Raw genomic sequence first — 23,753 nt, forward strand, 5'->3', positions numbered from 1 at the left:
TTTTTATGATTGCCTTGTGCAGCTGATGCATCACTTTAAACATGGGTAATAAGTGACGCACTGGTGGCGCAAGGCCTTCATAAATAAGGCTCTGACTTTGTTTGCTGTTGATTTGTTTTTGGATTTTTGATAATGCTTGATATCAACATTTGAAAGATAGAGGATTTGTATTTGGGGAAACAGTGACGTTACAAAAGTGATATTCTGTGCTTATACATATGTTTTGCGCAGTGTTTTTTAAATGTTATTCAAAAAACGATTTTGGGTGCAAATGAATGGTATTTTCATTTGGCCCTTATTTATGATTGCCTTATGCAACTGGTGCGATTTAGAAAAGGGGGGGGTGATGAACAGAGTGTCTGAGTTAAACAGACCACTCTTACCCAGTCCAAAGATCAGGGCTTGATCCATCACCGTTATTTATCTCACTGCCCCATCCCAGCTCAGAACCTGGCTATATGCAAATCAGTCGAACAGACTAATTTGCATACAGCCAGGTTCTGAAACTGGGATGGTGCAGTGAGCTAAAAAACGGTGTTGGATCTAGCCCTGATCTCTTGACTGGGTGAGAGTATTCTGTTTAATTCAGAGACTCTGTCCCTCACCACCCCTTGTTGTAAATATTTTTGTCCACCCTAAGCGTGAAAGGGTATACTCAGATGTGAGTCCCTTGCTCATTGCACCATCAGGATTCAAGCAAGCCGGGCCGAAGACGGCTGAAATGCCAGAAACCGGTCCCCGGTAGCTTGTTTCCTTCCCAGTGTAAGAATTGGCTTTTGTAGTTTGGTTTGCCCTGTTCCCATCATGCACTGGGACAGAAACAGACTAATTTGCATACAGCCAGGTTCTGAAACTGGGATGGTGCAGTGAGCTAAAAAACGGTGTTGGATCTAGCCCTGATCTCTTGACTGGGTGAGAGTATTCTGTTTAATTCAGAGACTCTGTCCCTCACCACCCCTTGTTGTAAATATTTTTGTCCACCCTAAGCGTGGAAGGGTATACTCAGATGTGAGTCCCTTGCTCATTGCACCATCAGGATTCAAGCAAGCCGGGCCGAAGACGGCTGAAATGCCAGAAACCGGTCCCCGGTAGCTTGTTTCCTTCCCAGTGTAAGAATTGGCTTTTGTAGTTTGGTTTGCCCTGTTCCCATCATGCACTGGGACAGGAACAGACTAATTTGCATACAGCCAGGTTCTGAAACTGGGATGGTGCAGTGAGCTAAAAAACGGTGTTGGATCTAGCCCATATCTCTTGACTGGGTGAGAGTATTCTGTTTAATTCAGAGACTCTGTCCCTCACCACCCCTTGTTGTAAATATTTTTGTCCACCCTAAGCGTGGAAGGGTATACTCAGATGTGAGTCCCTTGCTCATTGCACCATCAGGATTCAAGCAAGCCGGGCCGAAGACGGCTGAAATGCCAGAAACCGGTCCCCGGTAGCTTGTTTCATTCCCAGTGTAAGAATTGGCTTTTGTAGTTTGGTTTGCCCTGTTCCCATCATGCACTGGGACAGGAACAGACTAATTTGCATACAGCCAGGTTCTGAAACTGGGATGGTGCAGTGAGCTAAAAAACGGTGTTGGATCTAGCCCTGATCTCTTGACTGGGTGAGAGTATTCTGTTTAATTCAGAGACTCTGTCCCTCACCACCCCTTGTTGTAAATATTTTTGTCCACCCTAAGCGTGGAAGGGTATACTCAGGTGTGAGTCCCTTGCTCATTGCACCATCAGGATTCAAGCAAGCCGGGCCGAAGACGGCTGAAATGCCAGAAACCGGTCCCCGGTAGTTTGTTTCCTTCCCAGTGTAAGAATTGGCTTTTGTGGTTTGGTTTGCCCTGTTCCCATCATGCACTGGGACAGGAACAGACTAATTTGCATACAGCCAGGTTCTGAAACTGGGATGGTGCAGTGAGCTAAAAAACGGTGTTGGATCTAGCCCTGATCTCTTGACTGGGTGAGAGTATTCTGTTTAATTCAGAGACTCTGTCCCTCACCACCCCTTGTTGTAAATATTTATGCAACTGGTGCATCACTTTATACATGGGAAATAAGTGATACTCTTGTGGCGCAAGACCTTCATATATAAGGCCCTGACTTTGTTTGCTGATATTGAGTGGTTGTACATAGGTTCTGCGCAGTGTTTCTTACATGTTATTCAAAAAACGATTTTTGGGTGCAATTGATTGGTATTTGCATTTGGACCTTTTTTATGATTGCCTTGTGCAGCTGATGCATCACTTTAAACATGGGTAATAAGTGACACACTGGTGGCGCAAGGCCTTCATAAATAAGGTCCTGACTTTGTTTGCTGTTGATTTGTTTTTGGATTTTTGATAATGCTTGATATCAACATTTGAAAGATAGAGGATTTGTATTTGGGGAAACAGTGATGTTTCAAAAGTGATATTCTATGCTTGTACATAGGTTGTGCGCAGTGTTTTTTAAATGTTATTCAAAAAACGATTTTGGGTGCAAATGAATGGTATTTTCATTTGACCCTTATTTATGATTGCCTTATGCAACTGGTGCATCACTTTATACATGGGAAATAAGTGACACTCTTGTGACGCAAGACCTTCATAAATAAGGCCCTGACTTTGTTTGCTGATATTGAGTGGTTGTACATAGGTTCTGCGCAGTGTTTCTTACATGTTATTCAAAAAACGATTTTTGTGTGCAATTGATTGGTATTTGCATTTGGCCCTTTTTTATGATTGCCTTGTGCAGGTGATGCATCACTTTAAACATGGGTAATAAGTGACGCACTGGTGGCGCAAGGCCTTCATAAATAAGGTCCTGACTTTGTTCGCTGTTGATTTGTTTTTGGATTTTTGATAATGCTTGATATCAACATTTGAAAGATAGAGGATTTGTATTTGGGGAACAGTGACGTTTCAAAAGTGATATTCTGTGCTTGTACATAGGTTGTGCACAGTGTTTTTCAAATGTTATTCAAAAAACGATTTTGGGTGCAAATGAATGGTATTTTCATTTGGCCCTTATTTATGATTGCCTTATGCAACTGGTGCATCACTTTATACATGGGAAATAAGTGATACTCTTGTGGTGCAAGACCTTCATAAATAAGGCCCTGACTTTGTTTGCTGATATTGAGTGGTTGTACATAGGTTCTGCGCAGTGTTTCTTATATGTTATTCAAAAAACGATTTTTGGGTGCAATTGATTGGTATTTGCATTTGGACCTTTTTTATGATTGCCTTGTGCAGCTGATGCATCACTTTAAACATGGGTAATAAGTGACGCACTGGTGGCGCAAGGCCTTTATAAATAAAGCCCGGAGTTGCTATTGTATAAACTTAAATATGTTGCAATTTATTGTTTATATTGTTTGCTTTTTGACATTACTTTGTTGTTTGCTAATAGTGGTCTTTCATGTGTTTTTTTTAACAGAACAACAGATTCAAATCAATTTCTGAAAAGCAAGCAAAAATGCCTTCAAGGCAAAGAATTATCAAAAATACCATACGGAAAAGGAGAACATCAACAACAGAGTTTATGGAATCCTCTACAACAACTACTTCAAAAAACACCAGAAAAGCTTCTGGTAAGCCAATTAAGTCTTTTCTTCGCAACATATGTCGTAGAAAAAAAAATGATATTGCTAATGTGAATATTCAGAAAAAGTCAACAAATCTAAAAAGGAAGGAGAGGCCCACAAAAAATGTATCGATTGGAGCAGGAGAGAAGAGAATGGATAGCAATAGAAGGGTAAATCTTTTTAGGGACATTCGTAGGCGAATGTTTCGCAATAGGGTAGTTTTAAATTTGCTAAAAAATGATAAGAAAAGTAAACTGAGATCTGCTTTTTACAACAAAAAGAAAAGTGTAGAAAAGATTGTTGATCAGGCTTTTGAAGTTAAGAAAAAAATATTTATTTTAATAATCAATAGAATTAGGATACTTAATAAGGCATTTGATGTTTTCAAATCGAACAGTAGATGGAAAAGAATTATTAATCGGAGTAATTTTTGTGAAGTATTTTCTGGTGAATAGATGCATAGTTCAAGTTCTGAGCCTTTTTTCAATGAGGAGAGTTACTTTCAGGAAAATGATTTGGTGCATGCAGTTGACACCAGTGGTCGAGCATATGAGGTGAAAGATGGTTGTGTGATGGAAAAAGAGAAACTTGTGTCTAGAGATGCAGAAGAGATGTTAGCTGATGAAGTTTTAGGGAGACGTACTAAGGGTCCAGTGTACACATGGAAGTGTAGTAGTGTTTGTAGTGTGCGACAGGATTCAATCGATTTGCTTCGAAATTTCTTACGTACATATAGTAAGAAAAGTCTCAAACAAAAAATGAAGATCTTGCAAGAGTTAGATCCTTGCAGAGTGAGAGAAAGCACAGGTTTGCATGGGCATTCACTAGCTTGTCTTTCTAGAAAAGTATGTCAGAGTGTTTTTCATCATTTTAGGATGTTAGCAGTGCATCATAATAAGGTGAGGAAATTAGTGAGAAAGTTGTATTATGCAAAAAGTCCAGCACTTAAGCTTAAACAGTTAAACAGTGCTCTTTTGCATGGATCTGAAGTGGATGTGAAGACTATTTGTGAAGAAATTGAGTTTTGTTATTTTGGGAACAAAGAGGACAGTGTAGAAATAGATATAGTAATGGATGATAATGTGGAAGACAATGGACAGATTTCAAGTATAGACAAGTTTGACGAGGAAATTACCAAGTTTAAGGTGAAATCAAGTGAAAGGCCTAATTTAACTTGTTTGTGTTGTCGACGGACTCATTATAAGATTCAGACTAGGTTAGTTGATTTATATGCAAAAAGTGGATTGGAAAATAATAGTGAATGGAAGGATTTGTAAGTTATTTGTTGGTGGAGAATTCTTTTGATTTGAGTTTTGATCAGTGTATTTGTAATTATTGTTTAAAAAAATTAAATGAAAATAGAATGCCTGCTAGAGCAGTTCATAATAATCTTCAGTTGATAGATATTCCTTCTGAATTGATGGATCTAAATACTTATGAATCTATTTTGATTCAATGTGTCCATCCTTTTCAGGCTATTGTACGCATGGAACCTAAGACAGGGAAATTGCCTCCATCAGATTTACAGAGAGGATTAAAGGGAAGAGTTGTTTATTTGCCTCTAGATGTAAAGAAAAATATTTATACAATTGGTATAGATAGAGTAGAAGAGGATCCTCTAGTTATTCTAGTTAATGGGGTTCCGACAAAGAAAATCTGGCAAGATTTAGTGGATGTTAGAAAAGTCAAAAAGGCAACGTTGTATTTGGTCAAAAACAATGAGTACTACAAAGATGTAAGTGTTGGAGCAGAGGAAACAGCTACAGAAGAAGACAGTGATTGTTCAGTTGGTCAAATTGAAAAAGTTGATGTGTCTAGAAGTGAAGAAGTATATGAACATTATACTGTTCATCCTTTGCATTCCAAAGAAGTAATGGGAAATGCAATTGACTTGTTTCAAATGAAAGCAGCAAAAAGAAGTCCCATTAGTGTATGGGAAGAAAGTTTGGAAGCTCGTTGTTTTCCACAATTATTTCCAACAGGTCGTGGTGGACGATATGATGATCGACCAGTTCAAATTCCTGCAGCTGAATACCGGACTTTAAGATTATATGCTGAAGATCCAAGGTTTCGTCAATGCATTCCATATTTGTTTCATCTACTGTTTGAAAGTGATTTGTCTGGGCTTTCTTATGCAGTTAATCATATACTAAAAAGTGGAGCTCATTTTCAAAATGTTTCTGCAAGGGACTTTATGGAGAAAGTTAATCTGCAAGATAGTATTTTGGAATCTCAGTTAATCAATCTCATGGCATGTCAACGTGGAACCAATGAGTATTGGTTCCGTCGTCATGGAGAATTGAAATGTATGCTAAGAAACTTAGGAACTCCTACATGGTTCCTCACTCTTAGCTGTGCTGAGTATGCATGGGAAGACTTACTTGAATTTCTACGAGAGGCAAATGGAAACATACCAAATATAGAATTGAAAACACCTGGAGAACTGTGTTCTTTGGATCCAGTGAATGTTTGCAGATATTTTAATCATGGATTTGAAGCTATGATGTCTTTTATTACCAACAAAAAAATCCTCCCCTTGGAGAGGTTTTGGATTTCTTTTGGAGGAAGGAATATCAAGCGAGAGGTGCTCCTCATATACATATGTTGTTGTGGATTAAAGATGCACCCAAATTTGGATCAGATTTAGATGAAACAGTGATGAGTTTCATTGAAGAGTATTCAACATGTGCGGTTCCAAAATCTACTGAAGAAAACAATTTAAGGCAACAAGTTTTACGTTTTCAATCTCATCGTTGTGGAAAGTACTGTCGTCGAAAATTTAAAAACAAGGAAAAGTACTACACGAAATGCCGTTTTGCATTTCCTCAACCAGTGATTTCTAAGGGAAGAGTAAATAATTTGATGTCATCTCTACGACATACTGTGACGAGGAAATCTCCCAAAAATACATACAATTTGAAAAGAAATGAAGAATCTAAGTACATCAACGATTACAACTCAGTGATTTTGTCCATGTGGAATGCTAACATGGATATTCAGTTCGTTGCTGACAACTCTATTGCTGTGGCTCGATATGTGACATCTTACATCACAAAAAAAGAAAAGACAGAACTGAAGGCAATGTGGGAGGACATTTCACATGAAAAGAGTCTAAGCAAGAAATTATACAGTTTCAGTCTGAAGATGTTGTCGCATCGAGAAATTGGAGCATATGAATGTTCTGATTGCTTATCATGAGCAAGTCTCTATGCCAAATCAAGAACAATCATTTGGGTGAGTCTAGGTCTTGCTGCAACACGAAACCGAGTTTTGAAATCTGTACAAGAAATTGAATATTTGGCGGAGAAAGAACCAAACAGTACAGATATTCTGAAGACAAATATGTTGGATACATACTATCCAAATAGAAGTACTCACCTTGAGAACACTTGTTTGTATGAAGTTCTGCAAAACTACAGTTATAAGAGGAACATCACAGAAGATATCAATAATGGAAAATATGCACTCATTGGCTATGAAGGATGTTTAGTGAAGCAGAAAAAAAGGCCATTTGATTAATCATCGAAAATTGAGTTGTGAAGTTCCAGACAAAAGAGAATTTTACTATTTAGCTCTTTTGCAACTCTTTAAGCCATGGTGTACAGAAGAGGAACTACTTGGAGATTTTCTCTGTTATGAAGACTCTTTTAATGCAACTAAGGATACCATAGAATGTCCTATTTTTCTAAATTATCTGCAAATGTTGAATGAAGAAATGGAGCAAGAAACCACAATTGCTGAAGAGATAGCTAGAGGCAGTTCTCAAGATAGTCAGAGTTCTACTTCATTGAGCCAGGATCCACTAGGAGGACCAATTATCCAAAATGAAGCTGCCACTGCCATGGATGAGGTGGAAAGAGCTATGGAACAAGCTCAAGAGGATGGAGTTAACTTAGAAGATTTGGTAAAGCAACTAAACATTGAGCAGAAAAAGATATATGATGAAGTCACAGAGCAGATTGAACATGGATTCAGACATGAGAAAAAACAGTGCTCATGTACATCTTTTGACTCTGTCCGACTATATGTAAGTGGAGAAGCGGGGACAGGAAAAAGTTTTCTAATTAAAGCCATTGCAAGTTATCTGCAGAAAAGGACTGATTCACCACTCTCTTGTGTTGTAACTGCTCCAACTGGTCTGGCAGCACATAACATTAAAGGGATTACTCTACATCGTTGACTGATGCTTCCAGTTGAACATGATAATAAATTGCATTACAACAAGTTATCTGGAGATGCGTGTTCTGAAGTTTCAAGAGTCTTGAAGAAAATGAAACTTCTTATCATTGATGAAGTAAGCATGGTCTCAAATCTAATGCTTGCTTTTGTGCATTTGAGAATGCAAGAAATTCTTAGAACAGAGTATGATGTGTTATTTGGAGGAAAACACATTATTGTTTTTGGAGATCTATTGCAGTTGACTCCAGTAAAAGGACAACCAGTGTTTAAAATGCTCACACATGAAGATACCAGGAAGTCCCTTGGAAGCATTGGAAACGTTAATATATGGTTAACTTTTAAATATGCTGAACTGCTTCAAAATATGCTTCAGGCCAAGGATGAAGATTATAAAAATATTCTACAAGATGTAAGAATTGGAAAAGTGACTGAGCTTGGGAAAAAAGCTTTGCATAGTCGATTAATTTCAAATTTGTATCCAAATGAAAACATTCTTCCAGAGAATACATTTAAAAAAATGACTGAGAAGAAATCTGGGATATGTTTGATGCCAACTCTGCAAGAATGTTCCATCTTCAGCAACAAAATGTTAGAGTTAGAAAATGAAGAGATTGTGAAACTGGAAGCAATGGATAAAATAGAGCATATGGGTGCAACAATTGTTTTGTCTGAAAATTTAAAACTAAATTGGATTCATTGGAGAAAAGTATTTCTAAAACAGCTGGTTTTGAAAAGACTCTGAATGTGTGTTTAAATTGTCGTATCATTTTGAGAAGGAATTTAAATGTTGAAAGAGGTCTGGTAAATGGAGCAATGGGTTATGTTGTTGATTTTGTGAATTTACAGAAATAGAGATGGAATTGATTTTTTAAAAATAAAATTTGATGGCATTGAACAAGTACAACAAATAAACTGTGGTTCTGCTGGATTTTTACTTGCAAAAGACTTATATGTTCGCCGAAAACAGTTTCCTGTTTGTTTGGCATATGCAGTAACAATTCATAAATCACAAGGTTTAAGTGTAGATAATGCTTTGGTGAACATTGGAAGATCTGTGTTTAAAGAGGGTATGGCATATGTGGCAGTATCCCGAGTCAGAACTTTATCAGGATTGTACTTGATTGCGTGTGATGAGACAAAGATTTCTGCAGATCTAGATTGTGTTAAAGAATACAATAGGTTAAGAAGAGAGTATGCTCCACATTTGCCTCAATATCCTCTGTTTGAAAAACGTGTGGTAGGCCGAAAAAGAAGAAATGAGGATAAATGTAGTAAGGTAGTTGCAAAAAGACAAAAAGTAGAGAAAACTGTAATTGAAAACAGGAAGAAAAAGAATTGTGGAGAAAATGTTGTTGGATTTCAGTTTGAAAATAGTTCTGGTGTCTATGCTAATGTAGTGGTTAATGTTGTTTTTTTTCTTAAAAGTTTACAAGAACAGATTGTTGAAAATCGGGATCAAAGATTGTGTGGTTTATTGAATTCTGTGTTTGAGAAATGTAGCAGTGGTACAGCACAAATAGAAAGTGTAACAGAAATTCGAAATATTTTAGATATGTGTTCTGGTCAAGATAAATTTTAACAGAACATTCAGCAGGATTGTCAGGAATTTTTAATGTATATGTTTGGTGTTTTGGAAGATGAAGGTGTAGATGTAGATAATCTTTTCAACCTTTCTTATCAATGGCAGCATGACTGCCACAATTGTAGTTTATCAAGTACTACTCGAATAGACACTGGAAAATGTATATATTTGACTTTACCTGACTGTAAATCAGTGTCTTTTAAAAATCTAGTTAAAGCAGCAGATCATAATATGGTGTGTACCCAATGTAACTGTACAATGCTGTCCACATTATTTATACAAAGTTATGGGCAGTACATCATTTTAGTTTTCCAACGATGTAGACCTGATGGAACTAAATTGACAACTTCTATCAAAAATGTTGTAGCTTCTCAGTTATCAATTTCAGGAAGAACCTTTACAACTGAAGCTATTATTTATCATGACGGTTCTTCGACAACCTCAGGACATTATACATGCTACTTAAAATCTGAAAATGGATGGAGTTCCCGCAATGATTCTCATTTAACTTATAAACTACGTTTGCCTTATGACTCTACAAATTCTTATCTAGTGTTTTTAAAACCAAAGTTTTAGTAAAGGGAATTGGCCTTTGAAGTTGGGAATAGATAATAAAAGTTAGTTAGTTAGTTAGTTAATCTAATATTTTAAATTATTTATCTCATGTAGATACTTTAAGTGGATCTCAAAGTAAAAAATACTGATATATCTGACACAAATTGGCCGTGAGGAAAGTGTAAGGTATGATGTTCTTAGATCTTTTTTCATAGGAAGTCGATGAAATGGAAGTTATAGAGCACAGCAGACTTTTTTTCCACCAAAAGGACCTTCACTATCTTCTATTTGGCCTCACGGAAAAGTAAGTGAATCAAAGATTAGTGTACATATATGAGATGTATGTTTGAATGTTTTTTTTTAAACACAATCTTTTAGATTGTGGTTTTTTTCCCGCTGTTATATGATGAAGACTTTGAACTCACTAATTTAAGTGAAATTTAATATATTCTGAGAACAGCAAAAATAAATAATGTAACATATTGTAGAAGTTATTGTGTAGTTTGCATTGTGTAATTTATATTGTGTTCACATTGTCTCACACTCATTTTCCTTTTTCACCCTTATTTACCTCTCTTTACTAATTTACACTCTTTTTTCATCGCTGTTTCTTTACTGCACTTCATTCACAACTTCTCAATCTAATAGGAACTGTCTGCATTTCCTCTGTTCCTTTCACCACTTTTTATCTTTTTCATATTTTCTCAGTACCACTGCTTTAGTTTCCTAACCCTCTCTTTCTTTTTCTCCATTTTTTTTTCTTTTGCACTCATTGTACTGTAGTTCACTTAGTTCTTCCTTTTGTTTTTCTGTGTACTTACTCTGTCACTCCTGTTTTATCCATCGTTCTTTAATAACCTCATTCCTTTCATCCCTTCACTCTGTGACTTCACTTCACTCACTCTCAATCATCTTCTATTCCTCTTTTTTATTTATAGTTTCTCAATCAGACTTCTCTCCTTTTCACTCATTTTTCTTTTACTTTCTTATCTTTACTGATTTTGTTTTGATATCTTACATTCTTTTAGTATCTTACTTACCTTTAGGAATTTGTTCTTTCTATTTCTTTTTCCTTTTTTTTCTCTTTCTAAATTACTTTCTTTCTGTATTTGTATCCTTCACTATTGCTTCATTTCTTAGTAAACATTTGTAGATTTTTAAACCTCATGAACTGTTTCTTCTATTTTATTATATATTTTTAAGTAATTATAACGTGTTTTTTCTTTTATCTTTCACAGATACAAGTTTTCATTGATTTTATGGTAAGTGTGTTTACAAAATGTTTTTTGTTATCACCTTTTGTTTTATTTTCACAATTTTTCTCTCACCCTACCTCACCCCTGTTTCCTTACTTTGCTTCCCTCACTTATTCTTTTCTTCCATGTTTACTTCCTACCACATTCAACTTCTTTCAGTACCTCTGCCTATGCACACTCCTTCACTTACCTTTTTTACTGGTTCACTTAGTCCCTTTGTGACACTCCTTCTTTTACTCTCTCTCTTCTTTCTCTCTTTTACTCCCCATGTCTTACCCTTATTCACTTACATGTACCCTCTTTCACCCCTCTTTACTTATACTCACTGCTATTTACTTTCCCTCCGTCACTGCTATTCCTTTCCTCTGATTCCGTCACTACCTGTCATTCCCATACTTAACTCTCCTTCCTTTTACTTTCATCATCCATTCACATTCTCCCAGAACCTCTGCTTTAGTCTTCTTCCTATTTCTTCTCTTCTTTTGCTCCCTTATTCATTTACCTTTTCTCAGTTATTTCCTCTTATACCTTTTCTCTGTTTTACTATCTATTACACAGCCCCTCTGTGTTCCTCTCTCTAACTCTCTTTCTCTTAACACCACTCTCTCTATCCCCATTCCTCATAGTCACTCCTTCATACTTTTTTTTTTTTTTTTGGGTGCGCTAACGGAATGCGCACCGGTACGCGCACCAGGAGCGCTCCTGCGTCACATATAAAAAAAAGTAAAATACAATTCAAAAACAAAAAAATTATCTAAATATACATTATAGTGTTCATTTTCATAAAAACATACCTTATCAGCTATAGACATTTTTGAAAAAATAAGCATAGAAATTTACTAAAAAGTACATAGGTATGAAGCCCTATAAAAAGTTAAAAATTAGCATTTAAAAAATCTTTGAAATTCACTGAAAAAAACAGAGGTTTCACACCAGTTATAGTTAGGAATAAGCATTTAAAAAACCTTTGAAATTCACTGAAAAAACCAGAGGTTTCACACCAGTTATAGTTAGGAATTAGCATTTAAAAAACCTATGAAATTCACTGAAAAAACCATAGGTTTCACACCAGTTATAGTTAGGAATTAGCATTTAAAAAACCTATTAAATTCACTGAAAAAACCATAGGTTTCACACCAGTTATAGTTAGCTGGAAATTCTATTGACATAAAACCAATGAAATTCCCACGTTATAGTTAGTCGGACTCACTATAACTTGCGCGTAAAATGCACTGCTGATGACATCACATATTACATCACTCATGACATGGTCAGTGACATCACTCATGACATATATATATATATAAATTTTCAGGAAAATGGCACATTTTGTTTTTGAGCAGCACCTGAAAATTTGGGGGGGGTTTCGTCAAGGGGGGGCCGAGAAAAAAGGGGGGTCCCAAAACGCGTTTTTCCCATTCATTTTTCCATAGGGTGGTTGGAATCACTTTTAGCTCGAACGGCTGAATGGATTTACACGAAACTTGGCAGAATTGTAGATATGGTTTGCCCGACGTGCCTTTGCTATGTCTCAATATATGTGCTCCAGTGGATTTTGAGACATTAAAGTTTTAAAAAACAGTCAATCTCCCACCCGAGTGCCACCCTTATGTTGTAGTCCTCGTTAAGGTTCCCCCCTTAAAAGACTCCCAGCAGGAAACCCACCAGGGGCTAAAGATAAGGTCATCCACTGGTTGAAAACTAACAGACCCCTTCCACTGGGCGTGGATGGCCTTATTCTTGGCATACGCAGGGTAGGTTGGATCGGACAAGGGAAAAAACTACTCTTTGAGGGCGACTGTGTGGTGGTCAACTTCCAAGACATAAGAGCTGCCCACTCAATATGTTGCCTAGGGTGAGCCGCGGCCGGCCCCGGAGTTGATGCAGTTGATCTATCATTCTTCTACCCGCGGTCGGCCCTGTTTACCCCCATCATCCATCCCGGGCTCCCTCCCCAAAATAATGCCTATGGCCTACCCTACCCAGCGACAACTGTGGCGCAGTCGCATACAGTCTCACCATCACCGAACTGGCGCATCTGGGGCTGCTGACTCTGTGACACCACTGAGGAGGCCCTGGGGATCGGGAGCTCCGGTGTCCAGTCCCCTCCTTCTGACAAAAATAACACCCCTCTGTCCACTCCAAATGAACAGGCTATGGTGGGGACGATAGAGGAACTAAGGGAAGAGTGGGTGCCACTTGACCCTACAGCTGGTTGTCCCACTATGGGTATTGGGGACTTATCCGCTCCTATATAGACCCGTAGCGTTACGGCTGTGGCAGACCCACTTATCAGGGTTCTCAGCTGGAACGCAGCGGGGCTCGAAAGGAAACTGGCATTGCCTGACTGGAACTCACTTGTGGAGCAATACTCTATATGCTTGTTCCAGGAAACCTGGAGCAAGGAGCCCCTACACAAGGCAGGTTACTCTACCCACCACTTACCAGCTGTCCACTCAGAAACCGGTAGGGGCCGCCCTTCGGGTGGCCTCCTCATCTGGGTGGCTTCTGCACTTAATTGCAGGGTGGTGGAGCGGGATACTAATGCCCGGATCTCCTTAACATCTCACTGAAAAATTCCAAGGGTCGTGTCATTTTAAATATCTTTAACATCTATGCCCGAGGTACGAAGGGGGGTAGAGAATCCCCAGTTATAGCCTGCCTGGAAGCCCTACTACGATCGTCTCCACACAAGCATTGTACTCTGGTTGCGGGTGATTTTAATTGTACCTTTGAGCCCCTTGGCCCCGAAATTGTACAAGACCAAGAGGAAAATGACAATAGGTGGGGGATACCAGCTTTAGAACTTAGCCCAATCAAAAAATGGTCAGAAGTGGTCCTTCAGATGAACTCCCTAACAATGGAGTTTGGCTTGAGGGCCGCTAATGGTAGGACTGGTTCTGACAAAGCAGGAGCCCACACTTACAACAGGCCTGGTCACACATCAAGAATTGATTATTTTCTTCTTGACGTAAATCTGTGGAGAATGGTAAAGGACATGGTGATCATACCTTCCGTCGAGAGTGACCACAATCTCCTCTCACTTACCCTGTCCCATAGGTGGCTAACTGGCTCTGGGAACGGAACTGCCCTCAATCTCGCCCCGGACATGTTATCAGTCTCCAACTGTGGACGACGGTTAAAGTGGGCAAAGTTGTCGCTCTCAGTGGAGAAAACCTCTGCCATAAGGCAGCTACTTACCACAGCCCTAGACAACCCTGTCCCCTACGAGGACGGACTGGCGGAGGTGACTGCTAGGTTCAGCACCCTAACACAGGCCATTAGTGACCTCTTCTTTGTCCCAGCTAGTGCCAATAGGAGGAATTCCCGCCCATGGGCTAGACAGGGCTGGTTCAACCGGAAGTGTAGAGAGGTGAAGACAACCCTTGTTGAAGCAGTTAAGTCCAAAATACACACTAGGACTAGGGAGGCAAGAAGGCAATACTCCCTCTGTCAAAAAAATGCTAAAAAGGAATGGGAGGACAGATACTGGCAGGACCTTTTGACTGCCAGTCAAGGGAAAGACGCTAAAGGCTTTTGGGATTTGGTGGGAAGCAGGAATCGCCCTGATGACACATTGAGGACCTGCAGCATCTCTGCCCAGTCATGGTTTACCTACTTCCAGTCACTCTATTCCGCCATTGAAGGCCCACTTAACGTCCCCTTCATCCTTCCATCATACATCCTGGATAGAGATTTGGCATTGTTTACTGAGCGGGAAGTCGCAAACCTGATTAAAACTCTGGTACCACTAAAAGCTGCTGGCCCGGACGGGCTTCCGGGAGATGTCCTTCGAGCCTACCCAAAAGAATGGGGGGCATTGATCTCGGCCCTCCTTAATGCCATCATCGAGGGAGGACTTGTGCCTGATTCCTGGAAAGGGGCAGTGGTAGTCCCAATTTTTAAAAAGGGATGCCGGGACTTACCTGGGAATTACAAGCCCATAAGCCTAATAGACTCGAGCCAGAAATTGGCGGGGAAAGCAATTTTGGGGAGGATTTTACAATGGGTGGATGACAACCACATACTATCTGATATGCAAGCGGGGTTCCGCTCAGGAACCGGGACGATTGAACAGGTGTTCAGGCTCTTGTTACTGTACTGGAAGGTGGTGGAGCTAGGCAAAGGCAGTCTCTACTTGGCCTTCATAGATCTGAAGACTGCCTTTGACCTGGTTCCTAGGGAGGAACTCTGGAGGGTGTTGTATGGCCTAGGGATGCCCCCATACATCTTAGACCTCCTTATTAAATTGCACAATGCCAATTATGCCCAGGTTAGATGGGGGCTGAATGGGGAAAAGACCGTTAAGATCAGGGTCGAGAGGGGAGTGCGGCAGGGCTGTGTTCTAGCTCCCACCCTATTCTCCCTCTATGTTAATGGGGTGGTAGAGCACCTGCTCGGCGAACCAGCAGACGCCCCCACATGGGGAGGCGTAAAAATTCCAACCTTGCTGTTCACTGATGACACCCTCCTCATCTCGAAAACTCCCCAAGGCCTCCAGAAACTCCTGAACCGCTTCCAGGACTTTTGCACTATCAGAGGACTAGTTATCAACGTGGAGAAAACTAAGTATTTAATCATCCACCCCCCCGCAAACTTGGCCGTCCCCCCATTTTGAACTCCATCCCCCTCGAAAGAGTGGCAGAATTCGACTACCTGGGAATCCGCCTGAGCGATGCTATGAGTTGGACCGCCCACATCACAAAAATGACAGTCGGTCACAAAAGGGTGGGGGGGCACTTCTCAAGGAATACAGCAATTCAACAAAACATTGTGTAGCCCCGCTAATAGATATCTACAAGGCCCGTACTGTATCCGTGTCACTTTACAGAGCCGAACTGTGGGGCCTAGGCAATATGGAGTCTCTAAGTAAGGCAGAGAATAAATTCATCAAGGACCTCCTCGCCATTCCAATGAGTACTCCGACAGTCCTGGTTTTAATGGATGTAGGCTGCAAAGAAATCAGGGACCAGGCTCGCCTTCGCCCTCTCTTGCTTTGGGCTCGCTTGTGGAGGGTTCCGGAACTAAAATCTTATGCTGACGGGTTAGCCGAGGTGATGAGCTCGGACGGCTGGCAGAAGATCAAATGGCTCAGGGACATCAAACATTTGCTAGGGGACATAGGCTTGGGGTCCTGCTGGTCCAATCACTCAGCCCCCCCCAAGGAGGCCCTAAAAAAACTATATTGGGAATGGGCCTCCCTGAAGCGCATCAGTAATCAGCGTCACTGCAATGCCACCGCAGCTTACTTGAAAATAAAAGACGTTGTTTCCTTTGAGCCCTATATGGATCTTATCACCATCACCATGGACCGGACTTTATACATCAAATTCCGTCTAGGAACCCTTCCCCTTGCCGACTTTTGCTCCAGGTGGAATAAGTCCCAGCCAGCATCACGTCATTGTGCCCTATGCTCCGACAAACCTGAAACTGTGCCACACTTTCTTTTCGAATGTCCGGGCTACGTGCGCCCTAGGTCATGCTGGCTTAAACCTATTTGCAGAGAACTGGGTACTCAACAGCACTTGGTCGCCCTGCGGATTTTATTAACTAACACAGCCCCACCAATTGTCTGCGCCGTATCCAAGTTTTTAAAATGGGCTTGGTTGATTCGACTAAAAAGACTGTCTATATCTATTTAATTCATTTTTTACCTAATTTATCCTGAGTAATTGTGTTTTTATTCTTTTATTACATATGTACAGTCAAATTTCATGATATGCTGTTTTATACCTTTTGTAATGCTTTTATGATATATGCATATCGAAATAAAGCAATCAACCAACAAAAAAAACAGATATATCTGTAACAGCGCTCCGGTTAGCGCTCCGGTTCGTGTACCTGACGCGTAACGGAACTTCGCGAAGCGAAGCTGATTGGCTCTCCGTTGTCTGTCAACATTCTAAACAGTCCGGGCCGGCCGCCATCTGGTTTCTCGGTAGGATCGAGAGACAAGAGGTGGAGAAAAACGAAGGGGGAATTTAATGAAAGGGGTCAAGGTAGACCCCTCCTGACCCCTAGGATTGATGAGGGGGATATTAAAGTGCCCCGCAGGGCAAAAAATAAAAAAAATGTTTGCGATTTTTCGCCGTAGAGGCGCGTCCCGGTACGCGAACCGGGTAGCCTACCGGTAGCGTAACGGGAGTTCGCCATTTTGTGTTTCAGTCGAATTTAATCACGAGATGGCGGAAAAACAATGTGGGGAAATGAGTATAAGGGGGCACGGGAGATGTATCCTGACCCCCTAGGTTTTCTGAGGGTGGCTGAGGAGGCTCATATATGTCGGAAAAAAAATGTTTTTCTTATTTTTCGCGCGGTTAGCTGCCGGTACACGAACCGGGTAGCGAACCGGGAAGCAAACTTAAGTGAAAATTAGTGAAAAAAGGTACATTCGAAATTTAAAAGAGTAATTATAGTTAAGGTAGCTCTGAAAAGAGCTTTTGGGTTCTGTGTAAGTTCTAGGTACTTATAAGTAGGTACCAATACACAATCTTAAATTTTGTATGACAACTCTGTTGCCCTCATCTGAGAAGTGCACACCATCTCCTCTGTAGATATCTTGCATGTAATAACGCAAGTTATTGTTGTAGATGGCACCCATTCCATGGTCTCTCATATAAGCTGAAACAGACTTATTTACATGCTTCCTCGCTTTCTCAATTTATGGAGAAATTTGATTGGACCACCTCCATTTCTGTCTTTGGCATATATTGGAATATACCAAGGCAGTTTGAGGGAAAAGTGCCATTAATTGCTCAAAGGTCTCCTTTAAGAGCATTTCCAGACCTACCCCAGTCAAAGTGCCCAAATCATTTCCTCCACAGTGCACTATTATGAGGTCAGGGTTTGGCAAATGTAAAAAGGTTTTCACCAATGGTATCAATTGGTGACATCTCAATCCTCTTTGGCCAATCCATTTGATTTCCACATTTTGTAAATTGAGGTTGTGTAAATTTCTGTTTTCAGCATACCTGTGAGCCCAGTGAATGTAACTATGTCCAACAATCCAGACAGAAAACATGGCGAGAGGAGGTTCTGCTGCAGTCAGATGAAGCGTGGGAATGAAATGGCAGTTGAAACAGTAGGAGTTTGTAAAGAAAAAAAATGTGGAGTTTGTGTGCTAATGATTCAGTAGCAGTGATTGGTGGATTTCCATTGCTGAAAACAGAAAGGTAGGGTGCATGGATGTGTTCTTTGAAACATGTAATTTGAATGGTTAAGAAAACATGATCTTAAGAAACATTGCAGTGGATTAGCAGGTGTACTGAGAGTTCAGAGTTCATTTGAAACATTGTTGTGTGAACTTGTAAACATGAGAGGTCTGGCAGGAGGTAGTTGCTATGGAAAAAGGCCAGAAAGGGCAGAGGGGGGAAGGGTGTTGATTTAAAAAAAGTGAGGGAAGAGTTTTGATTGGGTCACATGATAGATATGTGTGATGAATTTCAGCATTTCAGTGCCTTTGTTGGTTCCAGCCTCTGGAGTGCATACCTTTTGTTCTGCTAAAGAAAAATTGGTGTGTTTCTGAGACTGTTTTGAAATTCAAAAAGCATTTGCTAAGGTGAGAAAAAAATCATTTAATTTAGATAGAGAGTAGTATAGTATATTGAGAAAATAAGGAAGTTAGCTGGACATTTAAAATGTTGTTTGGTGTTAAGCGTTTTCATTATTTTTTCAAAAAAGATTTTGCTTCTTTGACAAATTATAATTATAGATAATGTGAAGTATTAGTACTGACAGGGTGTGCTTGTACATAGGAGGTGTGCTGTGTTTTCAAATTATGACCAGAAAATCGTTTTTTAAGAAAAAGACATGCTTTTTACATTTATGAGAACGATAACATGTGGTGTGCTTTTTTAAATAAATATTTCACTTTCCAAAATGAATATGGGAGAATTATTTGCTTGTTTCTTGTTTCATTTTAAAAGTGACTTTAAAGGTGGTGCAAGGTTCTTGTAAATACACCCTCATGAGTGCTTTGCAAATTTAAGTCATTTTCCCCTGGTGCATATGCCTTGTAAATACGCCTCTCTGTGTGCTAGACAGTTTTAAGGTACTTCTCCCAGGAATCTGGGAGACTCATTTCCTTACATGATGTGTTTAAAAATCGTGCTAAGGTGAGAAAAGATTCCTTTAATTTAGAAGGAGATTAGTATGCTTATTGGAGAAAATAAGGAAGCCAGCTAGGTTGTGCTTGTACATAGGAGCTGTTTTGTGTTTTGAAATTATGACCAGAAAATCGTTTTTTTAAAAAAAGAAATACTTTTCACATTTATGAGAAGGACAACAAGGGGTTTGCTTTTTTAAATAAATGTTGTATTTCTCAACATGAATATGGGAGAATAATTTGCTTGTTTGATGGTTTAAAAAGTAGTTTCTTGAAGTCATTTAGGTTTCACAACACGTACTGGTAGAGTTTCATAGTCACTATGATAATTATGATATACATTTAGGACTGTTTAGGGGGAATGGATATGCTAAGGCTTCTGTAATTATCATTGGAGGAGAATTATGTACATTGCACTGCTGCATACAGTCCTCACCTTCTGCGTACTCTTGGATATGCTAGACTATATCTGCTCAATGAGATACCTGAGCTAAGGAAACACAGGTGATGTGATTGTGAAATGAGCAAAAATATTTGCACGTTTTTCAATTACATCACCTGTGTTTCCTAACATTACTAATCACATTGTGCTGATGAGGTTTAGGCCTGTCCAGGGAGACAGAGGAGGTCTGCACATGTATTATGTCTTCTGTACTCTTCAATAAGCCAAAATGTAATCTGCAACGCTGAGTAGGCCTCACCTCAAACAAGCTTTTGTGACTGACAGACCTGCCTTTTTGCTCCTAGATATTTCTTGGTTTTACCATAGCAGACAGACAATCCAGCATACTTCTGCATAGGCCACACCTTATGGTGGTGCAAGGGCCTTGTAAATACGCCCTCATGTGTGCTTGGTAATTGTAAGTTACTTCCCCCTGATGCAAGGGTCTTGTAAATACACCCTCATGTGTGCTTGGCCATTTCAAGTCACTTCTTTCTGGTGCAAGGGCCTTGTAAATACGACCCTATGTGTTCTTGACTTGTAAATGTGCCCCCTTTGTCTATGTTGTTGAATTACTGTAGATGGAATTGATATCTAGTGTGTTAATTGTTTGCCTTCTGTTATTAGTTTACTGTTTGGTAATAGTGGTTAATATCAATTTTTTAAATATTTTTCCACAGATTTAACTGAAGATCTTTAGAAAACTTTAAAAATGCCCTCAAGGCAGCGAAAACTAAAAAAAGCAAAGCGACTTACACTCCACCTTGGTAAAGATTTGGAACAGTCCTGTAATATGAAATCGTATCAAGTTGCCAAAAAAGCTCCGGGTAAGAAAATAAAATCATTTTTAAAAACAATTTTCAGACAAAAAATACCAGTATTGAACATGTTTTAGTGCAGAAGAAGAGAGACAATTTAAAGGAAAAGCAAAGGCCCGTAAAAAAAGTTTCTGCTAGAGCAGGACATAAGTCTGTGTATGGCAGTAGAAGGGATATTCAATTCAGGGACATTCGTAGGCGAATGTTCCGCAACAGGATAATTGTCAATTTGTTAAAAATTTTTAAGAAAGGCCAACAGAAAGTGACATTTTATAAGAAAAAGAAAAATGTAGAAAACATTATTGATCAGGCTTTCGAAATTAAGCGAAAGTTATTTATTTTGGTAATCAATAGAATTAGGAAACTAAACAAGGTAATTTCTGATTTCAAATCAAATAGTAGCTGGAAGAGAGTAGTTAATCGTACTAATTTTTGTGAAGTATTCTCAGGAGAATGGATGCATAGTTCAAGTTGTGAGGCATTTTTTAATGAGGAGAGTTACTTTCAAGACAATGATTTGGTGAATGCAGTTGACACCAGTGGTCGAGCATAAGAGGTAAAAGATGGTTGTCCGGTTGAAAAAGAAAAACTTGTGTCTGCAGATGCAGAAGAGGTATTAGGTGATGAGATTTTAGGAAGACGTCCTTAGGGACCAGTCTACACCTGGAAATGTAGTAGCATTTGTAGTGTGCAACGGGATTCCATTAATTTGTTTGGTGATTTTGTACGTACATTTAATAAGAAAAGTTTAAAACAGAAAATGAAGTTGTTGCAAGAATTAGATCCTTGCAGAGTGGGAGAAGTAACAGGTTTGCATGGGCATTCCCTGGCTTGTCTTTCCAGAAGAGTATGCCAGAGTGTTTTTCATCATTTCAGGATGCTAGCAGTGCATCATAATAAAGTGAGGAAATTAGTGAGAATGTTGTATTATGCTAAGAGTCCAGCAATTATGCTTAAACAATTGAGCAGTGCTCTTTTGCATGGTTCAGAACTACATGTGAAGAATGTTTGTGAAGAAATTGAGTTCTGTTACTTTGCTAGTAAAGAGAACAATGTTGAAATTGACCCAGTAGAAGGAGGTAATGTGGAAGAGAGTGTACAGATTTCTAATATAGATAAATTTCGCAAGGAAATTTCCATCTTTCAGGTGAAATCAACTGAGAGGCCTAATTTCACTTGTGTGTGTTGTCGACGGACTTATTATAAGAATCAGACTTAGTTAGTGGATTTATATGCAAAAAGTGAAATGGAAAACAATAGTGAATGGAAGGATTTTGCTACATACTTGATGGTAGAAAATTGTTTTGATTTGGGATCGGACCAACGTATGTGTACTTATTGTTTTAACAAATTAAACCAAAACCGGATGCCTGCTAGAGCGGTTCATAATAATCTGGAATTGGTTGACATTCCTTCTGAATTGAAGGATTTAAATACTTATGAATCTATTTTGATTCAAAGTGTGCATCCCTTTCAGGCTATTGTAGAAATGGAGCCAAAGACAGGGAAATTGCCTCCATCAGATTTACAGAGAGGATTAAAGGGAAGAGTTGTTTATTTGCCTTTAGATTTGAAGAAAAACATTAATACAATTGGAGTAGAGAAAGTGGAAGAGGAACCTCTGGTTAATGGTGTTCCGACAAAGAGTAAGAAAATCTGGCAATATTTAGTGGATGTTAGGAAAGTCAAAAAGGCAATATTGTATTTGATAAAAAAAACAATGAGTACTACAAGAATGTATGTGTAGCAGAAGAGGAAGTAAGTGAAGAAGAAGACAGCAAATTGTGTGCTGGACAAATTGAGAAAGTAGAAGCCTCTAAAAATGAAGAAATATATGAACATTATAGTGTTCATCCTTTGCATTCCAAGGAAGTCATGGGGAATGCTATTGAGTTGTTTCGAATGAAAGAAGCCAAAGGGAGTCCCATTAGTGTTTGGGAGGAAAGTTTGGAAGCTCGGTGTTTTCCACAGTTATTTCCCACAGGTCGAGGAAGACGATATGATGAGCGACCTGATCAAATTCCTGCTTCTGAATACCAGACTTTACAATTGTATGCAGAAGATCCTAGGTTTCGTCAATGCATTCCCTATTTGTTTCATCTACTGTTTGAAAGTGATCTGTCTGGACTGTCTTATGCAGTGAACCACATCCTGAAAAGTGGTTTACAACTGCGAAATATCTCAGCAAGGGACTTTATGGATAAAGTCAATGTGCAAGACAGTATTTTGGATTCTCACCTGATTAATCTGATGGCATGTCAGCGTGGTACTAATGAGTATTGGTACCGTCGTCATGGTGACTTAAAATGTATGCTGAGGAACTTAGGAACTCCCACATGGTTCCTCACTCTCAGCTGCGCTGAGTATGGCTGGGAAGACTTACTTGAATTTCTACGAGAGGCAAGTGGAAACATTGAAAACATTGAACTCAAGACACCCGGAGACCTGTGCTCTTTGGATCCAGTGAATGTATGCAGGTGCTTCAATCATAGATTTGAAGCTATGATGTCTTTCATCACGAACAAGAAAAATTCACCTCTTGGAGAGGTGTTGGATTTCCTCTGGAGAAAAGAGTATCAAGCTAGAGGTGCTCCTCATATACATATGCTGCTATGGATCAAATATGCACCCAAATTTGGGACAGATCTGGATGACTTAGTGATGAATTTCATAGAACAGTATTCTACATGTGCTGTTCCAAAGACAAAGGAAGACAAAAGTCCAAGAGAGCAAGTTTTATGATTTCAAAGCCATTGTTGTGGAAATTACTGTCGTCGTAAATTCAGAGACGAGAACAAGTACTACACAAAATGTCGTTTTGGATTTCTGAGATTGGTGATATCTAAAGGAAGAGCGAACAATTTCATGTCTTCGCTGCGACATTATGTGACAAGGAAATCACCCAAAAATACATACAATTTGAAGAGAAACGAAGAGTCCAAGAACATCAATGACTATAACCCAGTGATTTTGTCCATGTGAAATGCTAACATGGATATACAGTTTGTGGCTGACAACTGTATGGCTGTGGCTCGGTATGTGACGTCTTACATCACAAAAAAAGAAAAGACAGAACTCAAGGATATGTGGGAGGACATTTCACATGAAAAGAGCCTCAGTAAGAAGTTGTACAGTTTCAGTCTGAAGATGTTGTCACATTGAGAAATCGGAGCTTATGAATGTTCTGACCGGTTATCTTCAGAAGTCTCTATGCCAAATCTAGGAGTATCATTTGGGCAAGTCTTGGTCTTGCTGCAAC

Source organism: Lissotriton vulgaris, chromosome 8 (assembly GCF_964263255.1).
Source record: "Lissotriton vulgaris chromosome 8, aLisVul1.2, whole genome shotgun sequence".
Lineage (NCBI taxonomy): Eukaryota > Metazoa > Chordata > Amphibia > Caudata > Salamandridae > Lissotriton > Lissotriton vulgaris.